This window comes from Capricornis sumatraensis, chromosome 23, assembly GCF_032405125.1.
Source record: "Capricornis sumatraensis isolate serow.1 chromosome 23, serow.2, whole genome shotgun sequence".
Classification (NCBI taxonomy): Eukaryota; Metazoa; Chordata; class Mammalia; order Artiodactyla; family Bovidae; genus Capricornis; species Capricornis sumatraensis.
This window is the reverse complement of record NC_091091.1, coordinates 19,728,192-19,753,294: the sequence shown is the minus strand read 5'-3', so window position 1 is coordinate 19,753,294 and position 25,103 is coordinate 19,728,192. Positions and strand designations below refer to the sequence as shown.

At 41.6% G+C, this 25,103-nt stretch overlaps 1 protein-coding gene across 1 annotated transcript in view; it reads right to left on the bottom strand.

Moving 5' to 3' along the window:
- Positions 1–1,632, bottom strand: part of R3HCC1L (R3H domain and coiled-coil containing 1 like) — a 59,738-nt gene extending 58,106 nt beyond the window's left edge. Inside the window, exon 1 of the mRNA XM_068961489.1 lies at positions 1,552–1,632. The gene's annotated coding sequence lies outside the window, so the exon portion shown is untranslated. The remainder of the gene's footprint in view (positions 1–1,551) is intronic.
- Positions 1,633–25,103: the final 23,471 nt, after the last annotated feature.

The window sequence follows — 25,103 nt, the reverse complement described above, 5'->3', positions numbered from 1 at the left end:
ACCTTACAGTTTTTAAGACAAAATGAAACCATAACACCTTGAAAGGAAAAGTGAAACACATTTCTACCCCACTGAAACCAATTCCAGCTATTCATTTCAGTGGTATCAGCAGAGCTCACAAGGAGAATAGCTACTGTTCAAACTGCCCCCAGAACCTGAGCTGCTCTGCTCTTCTCTCATTTCTCCCCCTCCCCATCTTCTCCGTAACTTAGACACAACTGCCTCACTCTGCTTGCTGTCCATCCTCCCAAAATGCTGCCCAACAATTCACAGGCTGTCACAGATTGTCAGCACTGTGTTTGGGGACTTGAGAAGTGCCCCTGTGGGACAGCGCAGCGTTAGTACAGCATTTTCTCGGACACAATGTCAGTCTTTATAGCCAGTTGCAAATTAGTTTCTTCTAAAAAAAAAAAAAATACTCCTAATAAGACAGGTACAAGGAGATTTTAAATAACCAAGATTAAAACTCACTTGGTTTACTCTGAGACGTGGCCCTTTCAGAGTCAAGCACAATGAAAACCCATGTCGCTGTACTGACATGAGACGTGCACATTATCTAGGAACACCTGAAGTCAGCTTTCTGACGTTAACAGAAGCCAAGAGGCTACCAAAAAAAACATATCAAAGGAGAATCTTCCTTCCCCTTTTTTTGTGCCTGTGGCTCCTCATTCTTAAATTTTATTTGATAGTACTGTTTTGAGCTCAGTTCTCAACATCAACATTTACTTCTATGTCTTGTTGTGCAAACCCATTTAAAAGGAAATTCTGCAAATCACCAGTATCATTTCTTTAAAGCTTTAATCCAATGCTTTGCATGTGCTGCAGCAGCACACAAGTACAATTATGACAGCGCTATGACTGACCCTCTGAAAAAGCCTTCATCCTATACATCCGTTTCCTGGTTGCCAATGGCTACACATGAGAGTCAGAAGCTGCAACAGGCCAAAAAGATTATCACAGGATGTGGGGAAGAGAAACCTCTCACAAAACAGCAGGTCATAGCAACTTAAGTCTTCTTAGAAAAATAAAAATAAACATCTAGAGAGTAACATTTTACAAATTAAAATCAGTTTCACTAGCTATCAATTAGTTTTCATCCACAATTTCTTTGATAGCCGTATTCATTCTGCTTTATTATGGTTTCCTGAGGATTTCACTGATCATATAGTCTTCCCAGTTCATCAAACTCCTACCATAACAGTGCATCTTTGCTGCTCCCTATTTGAACTACAGGGAAGCTAGAGCTGGACAAGAAGGGATGTTAATTCTCAGTTATTATAGTAGAAAGAGACTGAAAAGAACAAAGCGAGTAATCCAACGTTGAGAATTAATTCCAATATTTAACAAGCCCCTATTCTCTCTACAACAAACACCAAAATTAAGAAAGACACATGAACAAAAGCAAGAAAATCTTCAAAAGATCCTGAAAGTCTTTCAGGATACTGCCACTTTCAAACTTGTTATACAGGAGAGTTACAAAGTAAAATGGCACTAAAAACATACAAAACATAGGCAAACAGAGTAAATAATATTTCTAGTTAAGTGACTTACCAAATAAGTGGCATTTATTTTTTGAATAATAAAACTCTAGAACGTGCAGACAGGCTGCATCTGAGGCAAATGGTACAAAAGTTCCCTTCTGATAGACAGCAGCCTCTCCTGGAAAATAATAATGATAAAAGTTAATTTTACAAAAATCTGTAATTATCACTTCTTTGACACCTGTTTCTGCATTTAACTTTCATGATCTCATTTCATGAATACTCTAAGAGTTTCATACAGTGATTTGCAATAGAATGGGCAATGAAAATAAACAGACGCACAAAAATACTTTTTAAAAGTTCAACAACAAAACAGAATAAGGAAATGTCATTTCCTCTCATTCTCAGTCCTCTGAGAACTAGTCTGAGGAGACAAAACATCTATTAAATGCCATTAAAAAGAGAGAAAGAGATGGAGATAAGAAACAAAATAATACAAATGACTGAAATACAAAAAGATGTTCAACTTCTAGTCATTACTATAGTTCTAACTTTTAGGATGGTACATGGTGGATGTTCAATAAGAATATGTTGAATGGACAGCTAGCTGGACAAATAAAAAATAAACCATCATCAGTTAACAAAGAAAAAATAAATCACATCAGTTAGCAAAGAAATCCACAATAAATCTACTATTTTATCTATCAGACAAACAAAGATTAAGAAGTAAGGTCTGTTTTGGTGAGTAAAGACTATTTGAATAGAGCTCCACATTGTTAATGGAGATACATATTTTATTAATATAGAAAGCATTTTAACAATATTTCAAAATCTTTTATATATCAAAGGACCTTTGGATCCAGCAATTCTCCTTCAAAGAATTTATCATAAGGAAATGACTGGACTTCTATAGAACACTTAAAAACTGATGGAGAAAAAAAAGTCTGATAGAAAAATAAAGTTAAAAATATAATTCACACAGAAAGATATTAAAATGACTTTTATATATTCTATGTAAAGATTAACTGTAAAGTGACATTGAGATACTTTGTTTCTAACTACAAATAGGATAGCAAAAATTAAAAAGCATACCAACATACTCGGATAATTAGTTTATGCGAAAAACTCTCATACATTGCTGGTGCAAATTCAAACTTGTACAACCTCCCACAGAAAGGGATTGAGCAATATTTAAGAAAACTATATTTGCTTTTGGAGAAGGCAATGGCAACCCACTCCAGTAAACTTTTGACCTAACTATCCTATTTTAGGTTATTTACCCAAACATACCCTTCCAACATACAAAAATATACATGAACAAGGTTAGTTATTGCAGCACTGCTTATAAATTCAAAACACTGGAAATGGCATGAGAGAATGGGTAAGTTATCACAACAGAGTAACCATAAGAGGGAGGAAAAGACAGAGGGAGGAAAAGACAAAGGGAGGATGGGACAGTGAGCGCTATAAATTGATATGGAATGGAGTCCAAAACATATTGAAGTGAAATGTTTAATGTAAAAAAGGCAAAGTACAAAAAAGTATCTACAGTATGCTAAATTTTGTGTAAAAAGTTAAGAAATAAAAAAAATAAACGTGTTATCTCCTCATACCTGGGCGAAAACAACACCGAGAGGGTAATCCAGAGACTGATGAGATTGATTGCCTATAAAGGTGGGGTGAAAACAGGGTGAAAAGAAAGAAGAAATGGGTGACACTGCTTTGAGTACATATACATATTTAAAATAATTCTGACTTTGGGAACCATATTAATGCTTCACATGCTCAAAAATAAGTAAGATCAATTAGGATGAGGAGAAAAACTTAAAATATAATAGAAATGAATTGTACTGCAAATGACTAACATAACTATGTTACAGAAAGAAAGCTGGGGAGAAAACTAACCCAAGTAACTTTCTGAAAGTGGTTTCTTGCTCAGTGATGTCCAACAGAAAGATAATGGATGCCACATATGTAATTTAATATCTTCTAGCAGCCATGTTATCCTACTCCAGTTACTCTTGCCTGGAAAATCCCATGGATGGAGGAGCCTGGAAGGCTGCAGTCCATGGGGTCGCTGAGGGTCAGACATGACTGAGTGACTTCACTTTCACTTTTCACTTTCATGCATTGGAGAAGGAAAAGGCAACCCACTCCAGTGTTCTTGCCTGGAGAATCCCAGGGATGGGGGAGCCTGGTGGGCTGCCGACTATGGGGTCGCACAGAGTCGGACACGACTGAAGTGACTTAGCAGCGGCAGCAGCAGCCATGTTAAAATTGTTAAAATTAACTTTATTTTATCTAATATATCTCAACATATTATTTAAATATTATTGGGATATTTCACATTTCTTATTTCATACTAAGTTTACAAAATCCAGTATACATTTTACATTTACAACACATCTCAAATCACGCAGTTAGTGGCTACTTTATTGGCCAGTGGAGATTTAGACTATATGCCCATAGGATAAGGAAAACAAATATTGAACTCTGCTTACAAGATGTCTTTTAAGTAGTGGTATGAAACTATTCTCTGGTATTCTAGGACTAGGCCAGTAAGTAAAAATGCAAATCATAGGGACAAGTTTCTCTCTTTTGGAAGAGGGGGTTATAAATACAGAATGAATAAACCCTGTAGCATTGGACTGGAATCAGAAGTATCAATATAAACATTGCTTTCAGTAGACAGATAAAGATGTATATGAACGTGTATGAGTGACAAGGGCAAGGCAAAAGGAAACAGGAATCAGCCTGAATGGGCTCCCACTGACCAAATCAGTAACAGCATCAAAATAAATAATGAAATAAAGTATTATAAGTATAGGAGACATGATGGAATTAGAAAATTACCATTTAGGAACCATCATGAAAATGATTCAGGCAGATAAACAAAAGTTAGTAAAATTCAAGGAGTAGTAGGAAATTGATAAAATCTCAAAGTATTTTTTCAAAGATACCTCAAAATTAAAAACATAATGTCAATATACTTAATCACTGAACTATACACTTTGGTTAAAATGGTTAAAATGATAAATTTTATGTATATTTTACCACCAAAGTAATTATAAAAGGAAAAATAGTAACTTTGCACTGGAAAACCTGGCAAATACTACCTTTAAAGGAGTGATCCAAGACCACATTACTAATATTTCAACATCCTGTGCCTCCTGACACAACGCCCTGAGAAGCATAACATTACTTCTGTGGTATTCCTGCCAGAAATGGGTAACCTGAAGCCAGTAATGAGAAAACAGCAGATAAACCCAATTTATAAGCATTCTACAAAAGAACTGATGCCTTTGAATTGTGGTGCTGGAGAAGACTCTTGAGAGTCCCCTGGACTTCAATGAGATTAAACCAGTCAATTCTAAAGGAAATTAACCCTGAATATTCATTGGAAGGACTGATGCTAAAGCTGAAGCTCGAATACTTTGGCCACTTGATGCGAAAAGCTGACTCACTGGAAAAGACTAAGATATTGGGAAAGATCGAAGGCAAAAGGAGAAGAGGACCGCAGAGGATGAGATGGTTAGATAGTATCACTGACTCAGTGGACATGAAACTGACCAAACTCCAAGAGACAGTGAAGGACAGGGATGCCTGGCAAGCTGCAGTCCATGGGATGGCAGAGTTGGACACGACTTAACGACTCAACAATAATAACAGCAAAACAACTGGCCTCGACTCTTCAAAAATGTTAATGTCATGCAAAAACAAAGACCGAGGAAATGCTCCAGATTAAAGGAAACTAAAGAGACATGACAATTGAACACACTCCAAGAGCCAGAATTTTCTTTTCCTACAAAACAGTACATTATTGGGATAATGAGTGAAATCTGAATAAGTCTGTGGACTACAGTGTAATATTATATCAATGTTAATTTCCTGATTTTGATAACTGTACTATGCTTTCATAAAAGAATGTCCTTCCCTTTAGAAAATGTACTCTCAAGTGTTTAGGTAAACAGGAACAGGTCTGTCTCTTACTCTCAGACAGGGAAACACTCTCCCTTTATTGTTAGAAGGGCTTCTTATTTCCAACATTAAAAGAACACAAACACACAAAATACGGAAGCTTTAAAAATAAACAACTCTAAAGCAAATACTTATCCATTTAGTGGACAGAGAAAATTCAGTCATTATAATCCTAGCAAGACTGTAGGCCTGACCTTACATACAAACTCATTAATGATCAGGAGAGTGCAAATAACACATTTAATTAAATTTGCTCATTTATCTATTTTGGGAAGTACTATTAACAGCATTAACAGCAGTGAGAGAGAGTAGTAATATAAAAGGACAGAGACAGATTAAAAACAATGGCCCAAAACAATCAAATTGGAGAGTGAATAGAAGGCTAGGTAAAATTAGAAGCTTAAAAGAATGAAAGAATGATATCAGACACTTAAATACTATCAATTTTAAGGCAGGCTGTTGCTGTATGAAGCAATTTTGGCAAACACCAATGCTAAATGAGGAAATATATATATATTAACGTATATTATATATCTATACACATAGCACATACAGGCATACATATACATACATACCCATCACCTTTTTCCCTTTAAGAGACTGATAATCCTAATTAAGTAAGGATTCATGAAAGGATAACACCCTAAAAACAGAGTACTATTGATGCAATTTGATTAAGAGTAGTTTCATACTCATAGTTTCACAAATACAAAAACTCTATCAAGGATTACCAATAAAGAAGTAAACTACCCTAAGCGTGGCAACCCACTCCAGTATTTTTGCCTGGAGAATTCATTCCATGGACAAAGAAGCCTGGAGGGCTGCAGTCCATGGGTCGCAAAGAGTCGAACATGACTGAAGCAGCCTGGCACACACACAGACTATTAGCTCTGTTATCTACCCTATATTCTTCAACTAGCTACCCTTGGGTTATCCTGATTTTTCCTCATTTTTCTCTCCAGGCACTGAGCATTCAAAATATTCTACATTTCCCAACCTCTCCTGCAGGAAGATGTGGCTCTGTGACCAACAGAATACGAGCAGAAGTGGTACATCTAACTTTCAGGAAGAATCCTTAAAGGGAAAAAGATGTTTCCTCCTTTCTGCTGGCTCATATGTGGATGAAGAGGCTAGAACTCCAACAGCCATCTCAGACCACCGGGCAACTTTGGAAAAGAAGAGAATCCACGCACAGCGGTGTAACAACATGACGCCATGACAAACCACGACTGTCCCAGACTACTTCAGGAATTCGTGACAATGACAGAAATGAACTTTTATCACATTTAAGTCTCTATGATTCGACTGCACCCAAATCTTATCCTAATTAATATAACCTCTATATTAATGTACACTCTATAGAGTTTCTTTCTCTAAACAATCTTCCACTGCTCCTTTGCTGGCTTCCTCTTCTGCTTCACACTCCCTTACCATGAATATTCCCCAGTATTCTATCCTTGGTTAGACTTCACAGTGAGGAAAATCTGTCTTTTCTGCTGTTCTCCCACTAAGTTCACACATTCTAAAAAGCCTCATTCCTATATGTCTGATCATTTATTTGAGCTCTAATTTTAACTCTAGCTGTCCATCATTCCATTTGTACAAGATGTAATTAAACAGGAACATAAGTGATTTTTGAAACTAAAAAGATAAACAGACAACATGGAGATGGCAGCAACAGTAGTTGTGATGGTGATGAACAGCTAACACCAAGCTTTTAAAATATGCCAGGCACCGTTCTAGCAGCTAATCCTCACGATAATCCTACGAAGCAGGAAGTAGTATCACCATCCTTCTAAAAACAAGGAAACTGAGGCAAGTTAAAAAAAATGTATTCAAGGTACAGAATTAATGTACTAAAGAGATCATTCAAACCTAGTCTTCCAGAACCCACCCTCTTAGCCAGCATGCACTAGCAGCTCTTCTTGGAATGCTATCACAGCTTAAGGTTGTTCTCAGCAGTGATGACAGTTATTTAAATATCCAGCATGGTAATAAATCTAAGGCCTCTGCAGATTAACTTTTAGGGACCGTCAAATATCACTTAGAAATAAATATGGTAAATAAGATGAGTGATCAAGCAAGATAATATTCTTGGGCACAAAAGATATGACCATAAAGTGATGAGACTGGTTTTCCTGTATGGTTCTATTGGTTCTGAAAGCAGTTCCAAAAGACAAAGTCCAAAGAATATTTATTTGCTAGAATAAATGCATGGTCTTAAGAATGTAAATGCATGGTCTTAAGAATGATTACTTTAAAAGGGACAGCATTCATTTATAATAAATTTAATAATGAAGATCTTTAAAGTACCAGATTTTTCAACTACCACTCAAACCTACAACTTGTAAAAGCACTCGAATTCAATATCTTTCTCCCTAGACCTCTCTGAGATCCTTCCTCAATGTCACTGTCAAAATACTACAATACACCTATCTGTCAAACTCAAAACTTTGCGGTATTTCAACTTTCAGCTTTTCTAACCCTACACTTCTTGCTCTTCCTCCACAAGAGCTATTACACCTTGTATTTCTACATTATTCCATGACTGTCCTATTGCCTACCCTAAAGCCACTCCCTACTTGGGGTTACCCCTCTAAGCCACCAGGACAATCTTTCTCAAATACTGTTTTCATCATGACTTTCAACAAAAATATCATCTTTAAGGACCAAATCTAAGTTCTTCAGCCCAGCCTTCAGAGCTTTCCATTAATTCTTCATTATCCCTACACACATGTAAACCTAGCAAATCATCTCTCTTTACTACTCATCGTCTTCCATTTGTGCAATACTGTTAAAATACCCCTTCTGTCTCATTCAGTTCACACACCGCACTTCTTGCTTCTAGCTTCTCATCACTCTATGTGGAATTTTCTTCTGTCCTCTCAATTTGTCATTCTATCACTTCCTTCAAGATCCTCCCCTTCCACGGAGTTCTAATAACCTCAAATAGATACTGCTCTATTTTACATTTAGATAGAATGGGATGAACTGCAAAGACTGACCAGACTATGTAAGAAAACAGACATCCCAGAAATAAACCCACACTTACAGGGTCAGTTAATCTACAATACAGAGGCAAAACTACACAATGGGGAAAATGGTCTCTTCAATAAATGAGGGTGGGAAAACTGGACACCCACGTGTAAAAGAATATAACTACACCACTTTCTTACACCAAATACAAAAATAACTCAAAATGGATGAAAGACTTAAACGTAAGACCTAAAAGCATAAAACTGCTAGAAGAAAACATAGGTAGCACACTCTTTGACATCAGTCTTAGCAGTATTTTTTGGAATCTGTTTCTTTGGGAAGGGGAACAAAACCAAAAATAACAAACGGAACTACATCAAACTCAAAAGCTTCTGCAAAGCACAGGAAACCATCAACAAAATGAAAGGGCAGGCCTCATTATGCATTGCTTAGGTTGTGAGATTATGGGTTTTGTTGTTGCTCTTTAAACTTTTCTGTATTTTCCAAGTTTTCCACAGTAAGCACGTATTTGATTTTTTTCTTTTTAAGAAAAAAGTATTTCTAAAAGAGAAACTAATCATTTTATTTAATTTTTTAAAATGAGTTTACCTATGAGGGCTTCCCTGATGGCTCAGCAGTAAAGAATCCACCTGCAATGCAGGAGACACGCAGAAGCTGCAGTTTCAATCCCTGAGTCAGGAAGATCCCCTGGAAAAGAAATGGCAACCCACTCCAGGATTTCTGCCTGGGAAATCTCACGGACAGAGAAGCCTGGCAGGCTACAGTCCATAGGCTTACAAAAGCGTTGGCCATGACCTAGCAACTAAACAACCACCATATCAAGGGGTCAAGTAGGCAGTTAACAGGCCTGCAGCAAAAGCTGGCTTGGTGTTTGAATTTTGAATTTGCAAAATAAAATGAGTGCTTAAGGGAAAATTTTAGTGTAATAAAAACTTTATAAACATGTTACTAGATTTACTACTAATATCTGCATTTCTTCCCTCTCTTGGCTAATTACAAATGTCTACAAGAACTCCCCAAACAACAGACAAAAACTCAAGAAACTAATTCAACAAGCCCTTGGCCATGCCCTCCTGGTTCCCTCCTGCAGTCTTTCGCAGTTCCCTCCCTGAATCCACCTGCCATTTCTAAGTCGCCCTTGGTTCTACATCTGTTTACCCTTCTTTCTAACTGCCTCCGTCTGACTGTCCCTCCTAAGGGTTTCTGATGGCCCCTCTCTGTTTCTGACTAAGCCTCACTCTCTGCTTTTGCTGTGTACCCTCTTCCTGTCTCAGGGACAAGTTACCCACCCCAGTGTGAGACTTTTCCTCTCTGTCTCTGCCCTTCCGTCAGCCTTTTCCCTAGTTACCTCATTTCCAAGACATTCTTGTTAACTTTTCCCTCTACTCTTTATAAACAAGCAGGGTTGGTATTATTAACCCTATTTTACAGATGATAAGAAAAAAACAAACAGGGCTGCTCTATAAATTTCAGAGGGGAATGTTTAAATCCAAAGGCTTCCCTTCTTTAACACTCATCTGGTATTCCACGGCAAAGACCCTGAAACAGCCCATATGCAAGCCAGTATTAACACTACACCTATTTTTTCCTAAGAGGCAAGTCTCATAATAAGAATACCACACACCGTTTGTCCATATTTTTGCCTTAGCACCAAGTTAAACAGTCATGAATTTGTCCATTCTAGAAATTCATATTACCGTATGTACAGGTGAACTCATGTTATTTGGGAACCTCAGAATATTAGACACCAGAATCTGCTGTTTCTAACAATGCTTCTCTGCTTCTCTGTTGTTATCCCTAGTCTAAACCAGCCATGTTTGATATAAAAATAAATAATAACAAAAAATTTTTAAAAAGGGCACAAGGGACAACAGATTAAATAAAACCAAAGAACAAATTTGAAGAATAAAAAACTAGACAGAAGGCCAGCATGAGACTGTGAAAATGTGCACCACAGACTGTGAGCAATGGGTCCATGTTCTACTGAGAGGAAGATACTCTCTCCACACGCAGGTTTACTGCTGCACAGCAACAGCCTGTAACTTCTATCGAAACCTCTGACAACGAATTCCTCTGTAATTCAACAAACTCTCAGGAGTTCAGGAGTTACCCAGGCTTCATTCATCCCCCTGGGTTCATTAACAGAAGACTCCGCATGTTTTCCCCACTGGCTAAGAGCACATTTTCTGGTGGGTGGCATAGTAGAAGCAGGTTCTCTTTTAAGACATGAACATCCTAATTCCATGTCTTCTCACTTCTCCTGTGGGTGGGATGCCTGCAACCAATATAACTCAACTAAGAGAAACGTCTAAAATATAGTTCAGGTCAGTTCAGTTCAGTCGCTCAGTCGTGTCCAACTCTTTGCAACCCCATGAATCGCAGCACGTCAGGCCTCCCTGTCCATCACCAACTCCTGGAGTTCACTCAGACTAACGTCCATCGAGTCCGTGATGCCATCCAGCCATCTCATCCTCTGTCGTCCCCTTCTCCTCCTGCCCCCAATCCCTCCCAGCATCAGAGTCTTTTCTAATGAGTCAGCTCTTCGCATGAGGTGGCCAAAGTACTGGAGCTTCAGCTTTAGCATCATTCCTTCCAAAGAAATCCCAGGCCTGATCTCCTTCAGAATGGACTGGTTGGATCTCCTTGCAGTCCAAGGGACTCTCAAGAGTCTTCTCCAACACCACAGTTCAAAAGCATCAATTCTTCGGCACTCTGCCTTCTTCACAGTCCAACTCTCACATCCATACATGACCACAGGAAAAACCATAGCCTTGACTAGAAGGACCTTAGTCGGCAAAGTAATGTCTCTGCTTTTGAATATGCTATCTAGGTTGCTCTTAACGTTTCTTCCTAGGAGTAAGCGTCTTTTAATTTCATGGCTGCAGTCACCATCTGCAGTGATTCTGGAGCCCAAAAAAATAAAAGTCTGACATTGTTTCCACTGTTTCCCCGTCTATTTCCTATGAAGTGATGGGACCGGATGCCATGATCTTCCTTTTCTGAATGTTGAGCTTTAGGCCAACTTTTTCACTCTCCTCTTTCACTTTCATCAAGAGGCTTTTTAGCTCTTCACTTTCTGCCATAAGGGTGGTGTCATCTGCATATCTGAGGTTATTGATATTTCTCCAGGCAATCTTGATTCCAGCTTATGTTTCTTCCAGCCCAGCGTTTCTCATGATGTACTCTGTATAGAAGTTAAATAAGCAGGGTGACAACATACAGCCTTGACGTACTCCTTTTCCTATTTGGAACCAGTCTGTTGTTCCATGTCCAGTTCTAACTGTTGCTTCCTGACCTGCATACAGATTTCTCAAGAGGCAGGTCAGGTGGTCTGGTATTCCCATCTCTTTCAGAATTTTCCACAGTTTCTTGTGATCCACACAGTCAAAGGCTTTGGCATAGTCAATAAAGCAGAAATAGATGTTTTTCTGGAACTCTCTTGCTTTTTCGATGATCCAGTGGATGTTGGCAATTTGATCTCTGGTTCCTCTGCCTTTCCTAAAACCAGCTTGAACATCAGGAAGTTCACAGTTCACGTATTGCTGAAGCCTGCCTTGGAGAATTTTGAGCATTACTTTACTAGCATGTGAGATGAGTGCAACTGTGCGGTAGTTTGAGCATTCTTTGGCATTGCCTTTCTTTGGGATTGGAATGAAAACTGAGCTTTTCCAGTCCTGTGGCCACTGCTGAGTTTTCCAAATTTGCTGACATATTGAGTGCAGCACTTTCACAGCACCATCTTTCAGGTCAGTGATTGTCAAAAACCATCCCATAGGTCACCAGTTTTATACACAGTGTGAGTGCCAGTCATGTATTGCAGTTTTGTATGATTAAAAATCTACACTTTTACTTTTGGCACTCGTTCATTTCCTTCTGTCATGTCTAATGAGTGCACAAGTTCCAAATCAACAATACACTAGTCTTATCACTCATTCTGGTGAGATATTTTGTAAATGGTGAGCTAATAAGGACAGGGCCACAGATTGAAACACATTAGACAATTAGTTTTGCTATTTTTCAGGGCTCAGTGGGCACAGTCAACAAACTTAACCTTGGCTAAAAAAATCACAGTGATCATGTGAAGCTTTATGAGAGTGAATATATATGTATCACCTAAATTCATGCCTATAAGAAAATATAATAACTAAACACAGTAACAATACTGTCTTTCACTAAGCCTGAAAATGGGTCTATCTTCCAAAAATTTCTTTTAAAGAAAAAAGTCATGAACAAAAATGTTTAAAACATAAAGGAAAAAGTAATACGTTACAGCACACAAAGCAGATTTTAATGGAAATGGCTATTGTTATAGTTTATACACAAGTCTGTAGTAAAAAAAAAAAAAATTGTCATCTTGCTGATTCTCAACTACAGGTCAGGGTGAAACTAGTAAAGTGGAGCCAGGGGAAACCACATCAAAAAAGAGAGTAAAGGAAACAGTTCCCAGATATTTGCATCTTCAGACATCTTGCACTCAACACAGCATCTGAAGGGATGAAAAGTAAACATTTCAATTCTTAACTCTAAGACTCTGCTTGGACCAACAAATCAGTTTTCTCTAGTAGACATTCCCCCTTGGTTTCTCTAAACTCTCACTCCTTGTAGATACACACACACACCTGTGCCACCATAAGCACTTGTCACTACATTACCACTTTCAAAAACTGAGGGTCACCAAATCTTCTGGCCCCTTCCCACTAGATTGAACTTTTAGAGTCAAATAGTCTAGCTTTTTTTTAAAAAAGGCAGGGAGGGTGGGAAGCCAATAAAAAATGCTCTATAAAACGCTATCCTAATCAATAGTCAATATCTAAGTCATTAACATTGATAATTGCTCTGCTACAAGCTATAATGTGCAAAAAGACACAAAACTAAATTCTTACTATGGGTTATCAATGAAGCACTAGCCCAATAGCACACCCCAACAACAAGAGCGTTCTGGAAACTTCTAAACGTAAAAAATAGCCTAATATAATCTTTATATAAAATGCAACTGCTTTAAAAAAAAAAAGCCTGCAATCTGAGCACTTCTTACTGCTTCTTTAAGTTTATGGGTTAAGGATAACTATCCTCATTTTACGAACAACAAAAAAAATTGAATCTTAAGAAAATATGTTACCTAAAATTTCATCACTTTCTACCATCATCATAGTCATCAACCCACTCCAGTGTTCTTGCCTGGAGAATCCCAGGGACGGGGGAGCCCAGTGGGCTGCCGTCTATGGGGTCGGACACGACTGAAGCGACGCAGCAGTCATCAATTAAAATAGCAACAAAATAACAAGCACATACTCACTCCAGCACTACTTTATATTCACATCTCATTTAATCTGGATCGACACCTTACCAGGTAAACGCTATCATCTTCATTTCAGAAATTAGTAGACAAACTTAAAGAGGTGAAATAATTCACCACAACTCATGAACTGGAAGTCACAGCACCGAGATTTCAACTCAAATTTGTTCAGCTTTATACATTCAACAATTGTACTGCCATCCTTTGGTTTTAGAACCACATTCAAGTATTTTCCAACTAACGATTTCAGAAATAATACAAGACTACCTAATTACTATACCGCCAAACCCACAAAAAGTTGACTGTAAAATCCTCACTCGTTACAAGGGGAAAGAGAAGCAAAGTCACCTGCTTGGAGTCTCAGACTGAACTGCCAGAATAAAAACTACACATGAATCCTGGCTGTTTATGTTCTGAATTTTAACTATAAGGTAACACAGACTCCTAACACACGTAGCTAGGACAGGTAAAAATAACCCCAATATTTCTCATTTCAGCTAGTATACATTCAAGTTAGTGACACTGTGATACAATCAGGGCTAGGTTTAGAACAAGTAGTACCTCTAAAGGGCCAACCAGCTGGAGACAAGCATAAGCTTAGCACTACACACGCAGAACACGAAGTACTTTCTGGGATATCCGTACTCTGTGTAGCACTGAAGAAAGGATGGCTGTAATACAGCAAGACGAGAGCAAGACTGCTCCTAAGTGCCTGCACGCAGCGCTGGTGGGACAGAACAAGCCAAATTCTGGTGGACCTTAAAATCCAGAGGAAGTTTAAAATTGACTCCACAGGTGATAGGGCCCTAATGTTACCTCTTCCCCAGGAACACGACATAAGAACATCTGTATGGTTCACATTCGTTTCCAAAGACATTTTTCCCCTATTTATTTATTATCTCATTTGATCTTCATACGGTTCACGATCACGTTTATGATCAAGTTCATAAACACACAAACACGGTTTGAAAATTCAACTGACCTGGGCTGGAGACAGAAAGACAGTGAGATTGTTATATGTGAAACATGCTTTCTCACACATGTCACTTCTAATAAACTGCTCGACACTGGGAGGCAGGAAGGCCCAAGACGATCACCCCCCATTTTTCAGATTGGGAAACCAGGGAGGCAATAAACGGGTTACAAAAGATAATAGATCCAGCAAGTGGCAAACCCGAGACTCTACCCAGGACATCAGATTCCAAATCCTGTGCTTCTTCCCTACTCAACTCTGACAAAAGGCTTTTATTGATAAAGAAAACTTTAAAAAGCGTACTTGGAGTTTTCCGAGGATGGCCCAAGAAAACCAGGAAGTATACCCTCCCTGGCGAACAGACAGTTCACTCCCAGCTCATAGCCCGGGGCTGCCAGCCAGCCCAGCGGACTCGCTCCAGAGGCTCAGGGCTCGCGCCCCGAAATCGCCCGAAGCCCCGGGTGGCCCCCGCTGTCCACAGCCTCCTACCCACTGGGGAGAAAAAGGGGTCCCTAAGTCCCCACTCAGTACCTGTTGAAACACAGGAAAGGAACTGCCCCTTCGCAGAGAGTATCTGAGGAGCGCACCCAAAGCAAGCACGCAGCCCAGAGAAGGAAAAAGGGGTCTGAGACGCTCCCCCGCAACCCGGGCCCGCAGGGGTCGAAGGGCGGGAGCTTCTCAGTAACCTCCGCCGCAGGCGGAGGCCGGCCCCGCGTCACGTGAGAAGAAAAATACCGGTAACAAAAGGGGAAAGAAAGCTTGTCCCAAGTGTTGAGGGAGACGTGGAAGCCACGAGCCCCAGGCTGGAGTGCGGAGGGAGGGAGGCACAGGTACGCGAAGCAACTCGTTATCCGGGGCGCCTCAGCTGGCCGCATCCGCCGCCTCCTCCAAGCTCGAGCTCTTCCGCTCGCGCCTCCGAGACGTGCGCCAGGCCTCGGTTCCGCCCCCCCAGCGCTGCGCGGCCTTCTGGGGACTGTAGTCTCCGCGAGGCCGGCCTGCGTCGGCGGCCTCCGGGTCACGTGGGGGGAAGAGTAGGCAAAAGGGCGCAGCCCCCGCGATGGGTGCGGTGCCGTCCGCTCACTCGTCCCCTTCCCTCTCAGCTATAAAGGGGTCAGAGCTCCTGACGTCCTGCACAGTCGTACCATCCCTCCTCTACACAGCAAAGCTTCTTGAAAAAGGTGGTTTGAACTTGCTGTCGCCACTTCCTCCTTCGTCCTCTGCCCGGCAGTTTCTGCCCCGAAAGAAAGTCCCCTTTGTCACCATCATTCCTTGAAGGTAGTTTCGAGTCACTAACTTAAGCTTGAGGCACCACTTAATGCTGTTGGACATTATCACTTATTTTCTATCTTCGGGTTTTCCTTCTTCCTCCCTGGTCATTCTTCTCCGTCTCCTTCAAGAATTCTTTTTCTAATCTGCTTCTTAAATATCAGTGTTTTCCAGAGTTCTTGGAGAACAGTAATATTTAAGTCTCCCTTTGGGCTTCCCTGGTGCCTCAGATGGTAGAGCCTGCCTGCAATACGGAAGACCGGGGTGCGATCCCTGGGTTGAGAAGATCCGCCGGAGAAGCAAATGGCCACCCACTCCAGTATCCTTGACCTGGGAAATCCTGCGGACAGAAGAGCCTGGCGGACTACAGTCCATGGGGTCGCAAAGAGTCGGACACAACTGAGCGACTAATATTTCCACGTCCAACAAGCACCTCAAATGTAGCAACTTTAAAAGTGACTCTTCCCTCCTCCCTGTTCACTAACACTCACTCCAACCTTCAACCTAGATTCCTCCGTCTCACTTCTTCCACTGTGTCCAAGTGGGCACCAGATTGCGTAGATTCTACGTCCTGAGCGTCTCTTGAATCTGTTTCCCTTTCACACCCACCGCCAGAGATTTAAATCAGACCCATCTCATTTTTTACCTCGTTACAGCATGGTCTTCCTTACTGGGCCCAGCACTTCAGCACCTCTGCTGATTCCTCCCCACGGCCATCAGGACCTCTGTGGGTTCCTCCCCACTGCCATCAGGCCTGTTTATGTAACCAGCAAGATTTAATCACATCACACTTTTGGTTAAACCTATTAAAGGCTCCACTTGATTGGCTTTGAGAAGAGAAAAGGAAGGGTATCTCTTGAGTGATTTTTACGAAACATGGAGGCCAGCCGCACTAAGTCTCTATCCTTATACCAGTAAAATTAAATCATGTCACACTTCGTTAAACCATTTAAAGGATCCACTTGATTGGTTTTGGAAGGAGAAATGGAAGTGAATTTCTTGAGTGGTTTTTACAAAACACGGACACCTGCCTTACTACTTTCTCTACATCCTTGTGGTTCAGAGTTTCAGGGAAGAGAGACTTACAGATCTTATTTCAGGGTAAATGGACATAAGCATGTTTTAAACGTTCCCCAGGTGATGCAGTCTTTCAACAAGATTGTATTTTGTTGACTGCTATGTAGAAGGCTTTGTGTCGGATACTAAGAAAATAATAGTAAACAAGATAGTCCCTGCCCTTGTGGAGTTTACGGTCTCTTGGAAGAGACAGATGTTAATCAAATGATTCCATACCAGAAAAAAATGAAACCCACAAAAACAAACCCCCACAATTACCAGTTGTGAATTATGCAGGAATTATTATGCAGGGAAAGTGATCAATTCCTTTCTCTTTCCCTCTGCCACCCATCCTATGCTGTGAATCAGTGTAGTTCCTCAGCCTATCAAACACAGCCTGGCAGAAGCTAATCTTCCTCCACGCCATCCTATATACTTTTAGACTTATGGAACTGCTGAGTTGCATAAATTGTTCCTCTGTTTGGAAAACTCTTACCTTTCTCCCTTGACTAACTTCTACCCAGTCTTACTCTACTTTGCTGCATGCAAAGCAAACCCAGTAGAATGCTGGCCACCAGGAAACCCTTTCTGAGGCTTGAACTAATCAAGTGGTAACTCCTGGACAAGCAGAAATGAGCTGAGTTAGAGAAGCCAGGAACAGTTGAACATGGACTACTAGGAGCAGGGCTCTGTTAGCTATTTTGGAGTGAAAAGGCCTGAACCAACATACCCAGCCTTCAAAATACAGATCAAGTGTCACCTCCTCCAGGAAGCCTTTGCTGAACTCCCCAGCTTGAACTAATGGGTTCTCCTTGCACCCATGCAGACCTCTAGTCCAGTGACAGGCCAGAGGCAGCTCATAACAGCTTTCATGTCCAACTCTTTGCTACCCCATGGACTGTAGCCTGCCAGATTCCTCTGTCCTTGTAATTTTCCAGGCAAGAATACTGGAGTAGGTAGCTGTTCTGTTCTCCAAGGGATCTTCCCAACCCAGGGATCAAATCCAGGTCTCCCACATTGAAGGTAGATTCTTTACCATCTGAGCCACCAGGGAAGCCCTTTGAAAAGCTCATTGTTTTTACAAGTCAGCTTTTAAACCATTGGTAACTTGAAATCAGCTCAGATTACACCACCATGGAAATCAACAAATGACAAATCAGGTTCTTTTGTTGAGAGTCAGTTTACCAGCATATCACTACCTTTGTCACAAAATGTATCTCTACGTTATGTTGTGATGATTACTCCCCTTTGAGAGACAAATTCTCTGTAACAACTTCATTTAGCAAATATTTGGTATTTATTACTGTGCACCAGAGACTAGCAAAATTCTGAAGGGATTTATAGTGGAGAACAAACAATCATGTTACAAGGCTCACAATCTAGCAGATATGACAGATTGTAAACAAAGAACTGTGTACTTACACATTGAGCTGGGATGCTTTGTTGTGGAACATCCTAGCAAAGAGTGGCTGGTGGGCATACATACTACACTACTTTAACAAGGTGGTCCAGATCGCCTCTCTGAGGTTCAAAGTGACCTTTCCACTGAGCACTGAAGGATAAGAAAGAGATGGTCAAGGGGACAACCAGGGAATTGGTGCTCCAGCGAAAGCAATGAGACCACACAGAGAACAAGCTAGGTTGTGTGAAGGACAGAATGGTGTTTTGTGGAATAGTATGAAAGGTAATTGTGTTTGTGGGTCACCTTGACTGTGTCACTAACTAACCAGATCAGACATAATTTGTGGGTGTGTCTGTGAGGATGTTTCCAGATGAGACTAGCATTTGAGTGGGTGGACTGAGATAAGTAGCTTATTTGCCCTCCCTTATGTGGGTGCCTGCTTTCTAGGTCACTTCAGTCTTGTCCGACTCTTAGTGACGCTATGGACTGCAGCCCACCAGGCTCCTCTGTCCATAGAACTCTCCAGGCAAGAATACTGGAGCGGGTTGCCATTTCCTTCTCCAGAGGATCTTCCCACACCAAGGATCAAACACTCATCTCTTATGTCTCTTACGTTGACAGGCAGGTTCTTTACCAGTAGCACCACCTGGGAAGCGGGCATCACTCAATTTGCTGAAGGTGTGAACAGAAGAAAAAATTGGGAAAGGGGAGAGTCGTTTTGGTCTTCTATCCTACTATCTCTGGTTCTCAGGCCAGGACTGGCATTACACCACGGGCTTTCTTGGGTCTTCAACTTGCAGACAGCAATTGTGGGACTTCTCAGCCACAATAAAATCACACAAACCAATTCCTCACAGTAAATCTTGTTTTATATATGCATATATACATGTGCGTGTTCAGTGGCTTCAGTCGTGTCCAACTCTTTGCAGCCCTGTGGACTTTAGCCCCCCAGACTCCTCTGTCCATGGGATTCTCCAGGCAAGAATACTGGAGTGGGTTGCCATGCCCTCCTCCAGAGGATCTTCCCGACCCAGGGATCCAACTCAGGTCTCCTGCATTGCAGGTGGATTCTTTACTGCTAAGCCACCAGGGAAGCCCCGCATATATACACACATACATATACATAGGATATATATATATATATATATATCACATACACCTATACCTACAGGAGATACACATATATCCTATTGGTTCCTATTTCTGTGAAGAACCTCTTCTCATACAGATGGGGAGAGTGTGGGTTGAGTGATTCAGATGACATGACAAGATGATTGGAATCAGGTGTGCACAGCCTTGGGGCCATGGTGAGGACCCTGGACTAAATTATAGCCACTGAAAAGCTTAAAACAAGGGGTTAATGGTATCTGATTGACTTTTTTTTTTTTTTTTTTGGCCTTGTCTTAGGCCATGTGGGATCTTAGTTCCCCAACCAGGGATGGAACCATACCCCCTGCAGTGAAAATGTGGTGTCTTAACTACTGGACCCAGGGAAGTCCCCTGATTGACATTTTTATACAGTCACTCTTGTTTTTGTTTGGAGGACCAGAGTAGAAGTAGGAGCCCATTTGCTGCAGTAATCTAGGAAAGAAATAATAAAAACAAAGTGCTAGCAGTGAAACAAGGTGGGTGGACTTGACATATATTTTGCATCTCGAGTCTACAGGACTTGCTGATGACTGAACGTTAGGGGAGGATGGCCTGGTGACAGAAAGAGGACCCAAGGGCAGAAATTATTTACACTCCTCTCCATATCCTCAGTCCCTAGATCAGGGTCTGGCACATAGTAGGTGTTTAAGAACTGTGTGCTGAATAAATGTATCCATTCTAAGTGCTAAGCTCTGTGATCCATGGCTATCACCGTTGCTTCACACAGGGCCTCTACTAGCCCGTATACTACTTTTATGCAAATTAGACAGAAGGGTCCCTTCCTCCATGTGGACGCTGTACATCACCAGGGAGCACAGACTGATGAGTAGAGTATGAGCTATGTTTCAGCTCCCACTTACCCCGTCAGCTGACACCCTGTGCAGTACACAGCCTGTACAACCACATATGGCAGCCCTGGTTTCACATCCCTGGGAGATTGTTCTGTGGCATTAATCCTAGTATTGATGGGGAGAATTTGAGGTCTGCGGGGGAAGAAGCTGCCTGTCTGGGGTCACGATAACTGCTGCCATGACTGCGACTCAAGCCTTTGCCCTCTGAATCCCTGGGGGCTCTTTAACTTTGGAGCCACATTGTCGCTCCCAAATCACTCAGCCCATCAATAAAGAGCTGAGCTCAAAATGGTGACTTTGCTTCCTTGAGTTTCTCATCTGTCTCAGTTACTATTGTTAGAGTATTTCACATTTACATAGTATCCAATATATGCCTTACAAAATACAATAAAGGAACGTGAAACCAAAGGACTTTGATTTTTTTTTAACTGAATAAATAAGGAATGGCTGGTTTAAAGGGCCCTTAGCTCTTGGATTAAAATGAACTGTGTATATTAGTTTGAGGTGATGCTGTAAATAATACAGAAGAAAGTACTCCCATGCCCAAGCTGTATTTTCTTTGTATCCCTGACCAGAAGAGGAGGGGATATTTAAGCAGCTGGCTTTAGAAATATAAACTAGAGGGTAGTGAAAAGTCGGACACAACTGAGCGACTTCTCTTTCACTTTCCACTTTCATGCATTGGAGAAGGAAATGGCAACCCAGTCCAGTGTTCTTGCCTGGAGAATCCCAGGGATGGCGGAGCCTGGTGGGCTGCTGTCTATGGGGTCACACAGAGTCGGACACGACTGAAGTGACTTAGCAGCAGCAGGGGGTCAAGGACATAAGGAAGGAAAGAAACACCCTAGAACAGGAAAAGAATTCTCCCTTTAATAAATAATAGCGTTTAACATTTAACAAATGCATATTGTGTGCAGGAGCTGTGCTAAGCCCTTTATGTACCTGATCTAAGTCAGTCCTCACACAACCCTGTAAGGTGCAATCTATTATTATCATCATTTCACAGTGGAGGAAGCCCAAGGCTGTGCAGCTAATAACTGACAAACCTGAGATTTGAACCAAGGCAATCTGACTCTCAAGTCTGAGCTCTCAACCTCTAAGTTACACTACCTCTAACTCAAATGTTCCCGATGCCAGGTCCCCTCTTTCAGACCTTCAGAGTCCTCGGATAGCTATTAATAGAGGATATCTGGTCCTCAGACTTTTAGGGATTCCATGTTGCCCCTCTGTTCAATGATTTGGGCTTGGTCATCTCCAGCCAAGTTTCAAAACGGACAATTTGAACAAGGCATATATAAAAGAACTCTGCTGGGGGACATTTCACAACTCCTTGGAATTTCAATATCCTCCTAATATAAAACCGTAATTACCCAGATGACATGGAAGATGGAGGAGAAAAAGTTCAGGAGAGAGGGACTAAATGAACCTTCCCCTTGGAAATGTGGGCCCTTGCTTGTGCCCCCTAACTTCAGAATTCTTTCCTTTAGTGACTTTCATCAATAAATGCAGAAAGATCCAGAATTTATTGGGCTTTTGGGTACTTGGATCCTTCCCTCATGACTAACATCAGTAAGTGCTATTTTCTAGAATTTTATCTGTCTTAGGTATCAACTGGAGGAAAAATAAGACTTTTTAGGACAATAGGAGGGCAAAATATCAACTGGGAGAACTCCCATTTAATTCATGAGGAAAATAGGATAGAGGACTCTGATGAGCAGCAATGACCTCTGACCCCACAGCTAAGATAGGAGCCCAGAAAACTCTCCCAACTCTAATTGAAGCCACCTTTAAAAGGGCATGGCAGCAACTATTGTTTTGGTTGACTCTCTGGACAATAAGTTCACACATCTGATGCTCTTATCCAACTGTGAGCTGTGCTAGTACCTCCAACACACACACACACACTTTCAATCTCTTTCTCTCTCTCTCTCACACACACACACACACACACACGTATACACAATTAGCTTTCCTATACCAAGTCTAATCTATCCACCTCTTGACCTCAAGGCTTGTCTGGCTAAAATATCCAACACCACAATGCTTCTTAGAGGAAAGGGCTAGGTGATATTATGTCCATATTCATCTTGATCTGAGGACAACTTGACTCCTTCAAGCTATAATTGAGAAAATAGTAGGATAACGTCTACCACTTAGAATTTCCTGGCTCAGCTCTGACTGAGTCAACTATTTAGAGCTGGGCTTTGAGTTCCAATACAGCAGCATCCATGCCTTGGTTTTAACATTCTCAATACCTACCTCCAGAGGTGCAGCAAGACACCTCCCACCCCAGGGGGCCACTGGGAGCCCCTGGAGCGCATAGCACAGAAGCTGTAGTTAAGCATTGATTCAGAAGGCAAGGAGTGTGCGTAATGGGACAAATTTGAGACCACTGTGGGGAAGCTTTCTATTGCTATAAAACACATAATCCTGAATATTCACTAAACCTCAGTTTCATCATCTGTAAAATGGAGAACCACCAAGGCCACCTATTTCACTGGGTTATCATGAGGATTAAGTCATACAGTGGATGGGAAATGGCTTGGTAAATTATAAAGTGACAACAAGGAAAGGGGGCATATACATTACACAGAGTTTTGCTCTTAAGGGACAGGGCTGACTAGGGAACAAACAGATTTTTAAATTGCAACATTAATTCTTTTCCCTTAGAAGAATGGTAGGGGCAGAGCGACCCTTTTACAAAGTTTCCTTTCCGGCACACAAGCCCTCAGTCCATGACTCGTTCCCACAGCTCCACAGCGCTCAGTTAGGATTCCTTATCCACAGCACCCAGCGCCGTGCCTTGCACACAGCAGAACTTGCTAAAGTTAAACAATCATCTTGTTTACTCAGCAATAGAATATCAAAAATTTGGCTCAACGTGTCACAAGGAGTTACATTCTCAGGGATAGTCTAGAATTGGTAACCCAGCCCCCTCATCTAGGGCAGTGGCTCCTCACTGAACTCAAGAAAGCAAGCAGGCTGTTTCCACATAAACAGAACTTGCTACGCTGCAGACTACCATGTGATTTCACATCTCCTTTCCTTTGTACGTGCTATCCCCTTTGCCCTGGAATGTCCTTTCTCTCCTTCCTCCATCTCCACCAGGACCTACCTCATGGCACCGCCAAGAAACTTCCCCAACTTCCCCAGGCTAGCTTCTGCCTCCTCCTTCCCATGAGCTCTCAGACTCTTTGGTTATAGCGCTCCCGACCAAATCATAATGACTTATGTGTGTCTCAGCCCCACCAGAACACAACACACGGCACATGGACCCCACACTTGTTTACTGGATAAACTAGTCCTCTCTCTGTTCTTTTAGGCAGGGCTGGGAATGGGGAGCCAAGAGTAAAAGCCGGAGGAAATCAAGTAACCACCAACTTTTGTTTACACTCTCATTTCTCAAGAACTCTTTCGCAGACAGCCCCTCACCCCCACCTAATTCCTTTACCTCCAGAAAGAATCTTGTAAGGCATATGATGAATTGCCTGAAAGTAGGCAGAACTTCAAGAGTAATTCCAATTGACTTGGTGCCTCTATCCACCTTTCACCTGGTTCAAAGTCTCTGAAGCTGAGTAGCTTGGGTTTAAATCCTGGCTCTAACCAATTCCTGTTCAACTTTAAGTAAGTTACTTAATCTTTCAGTGCCTGTTTTCTGGTGTACAAAATAATAATAGTAGCAACATTGCAGAGGTGGGCAAGGGTTATAAGAACTAAATGATACATTCTATGTAAAGCACCCAGCTCTTGGCACAAAGTAAGCACTTGCTAAACAATAGCTGGTTTGTAACAGTCCAGCTGTCTGTAACAGTCCAATCTTAAGGATGACAAGCTCATTCTATTTGAAACTTCAGAAGGCTGGATTTGTTCCAGTACGTCCTAGGCAGGGAGGGGGCACTGGGCCCACCCTGGAGCTCTGTCTGGAGGCTCATACAATGGGTCTCATCGACCTCTGGTTCTAATCTGGATCCATCCCTTCCCAGCCATGGCCCTCGCCTAAGTAGCTTATCTTCGCAAAGCCTGATGTCCCCAGTAGGGCTAGCAGTACTGAACTGTCTCACAAGGGGGTGCCGAAAAGATCAATTCGTGTTAGCAAAGTGCTTTGGAAATATAACATGCTAAATATTAATGGGTCTCTCTGAGTGTCGGGAAATGTGCAATCTGAACTCTGCTCAGGGCAACTGAAGGTGGGGAGAGCAATTCTGGGCAGCCCGATTGCCACATCCTCGATCTAATAGGGAGGTGGTGCTGATGAAGGAGTGAGTGCAGCGAGCATCTGGGGGCTGGGCACGGCGCGGGGTGACCGCTCTGGGAGGAAGGATGTTCTGAGGAAGCACCTAATCCACAAATAGACAGAAACCCAGGGTAGGTTTGGGGCAAACCCAGAAACGTCCTCAGGCTCTCTTTACAAAGAGCAGACACAGGCTCACTGCTTGCTGTTCTGACTCTCCTGACTCAGTTCTGGAAAGGGCAGCACTGTGAGGGGGGTCAGCCATCTGAGTTCTTGCCCCGCTCTCAACCTCCCAAACCCCACGAGCAGAGTGATAAGCAGCACTTTTGTTCATCTTAGCCAGACCTCTCAGTGCAAAATCTTTAGTGTGACCAGACAGCAAGAACTCTGCCCCAGACATTGCTGAATAGCTCTGGAGTAAGG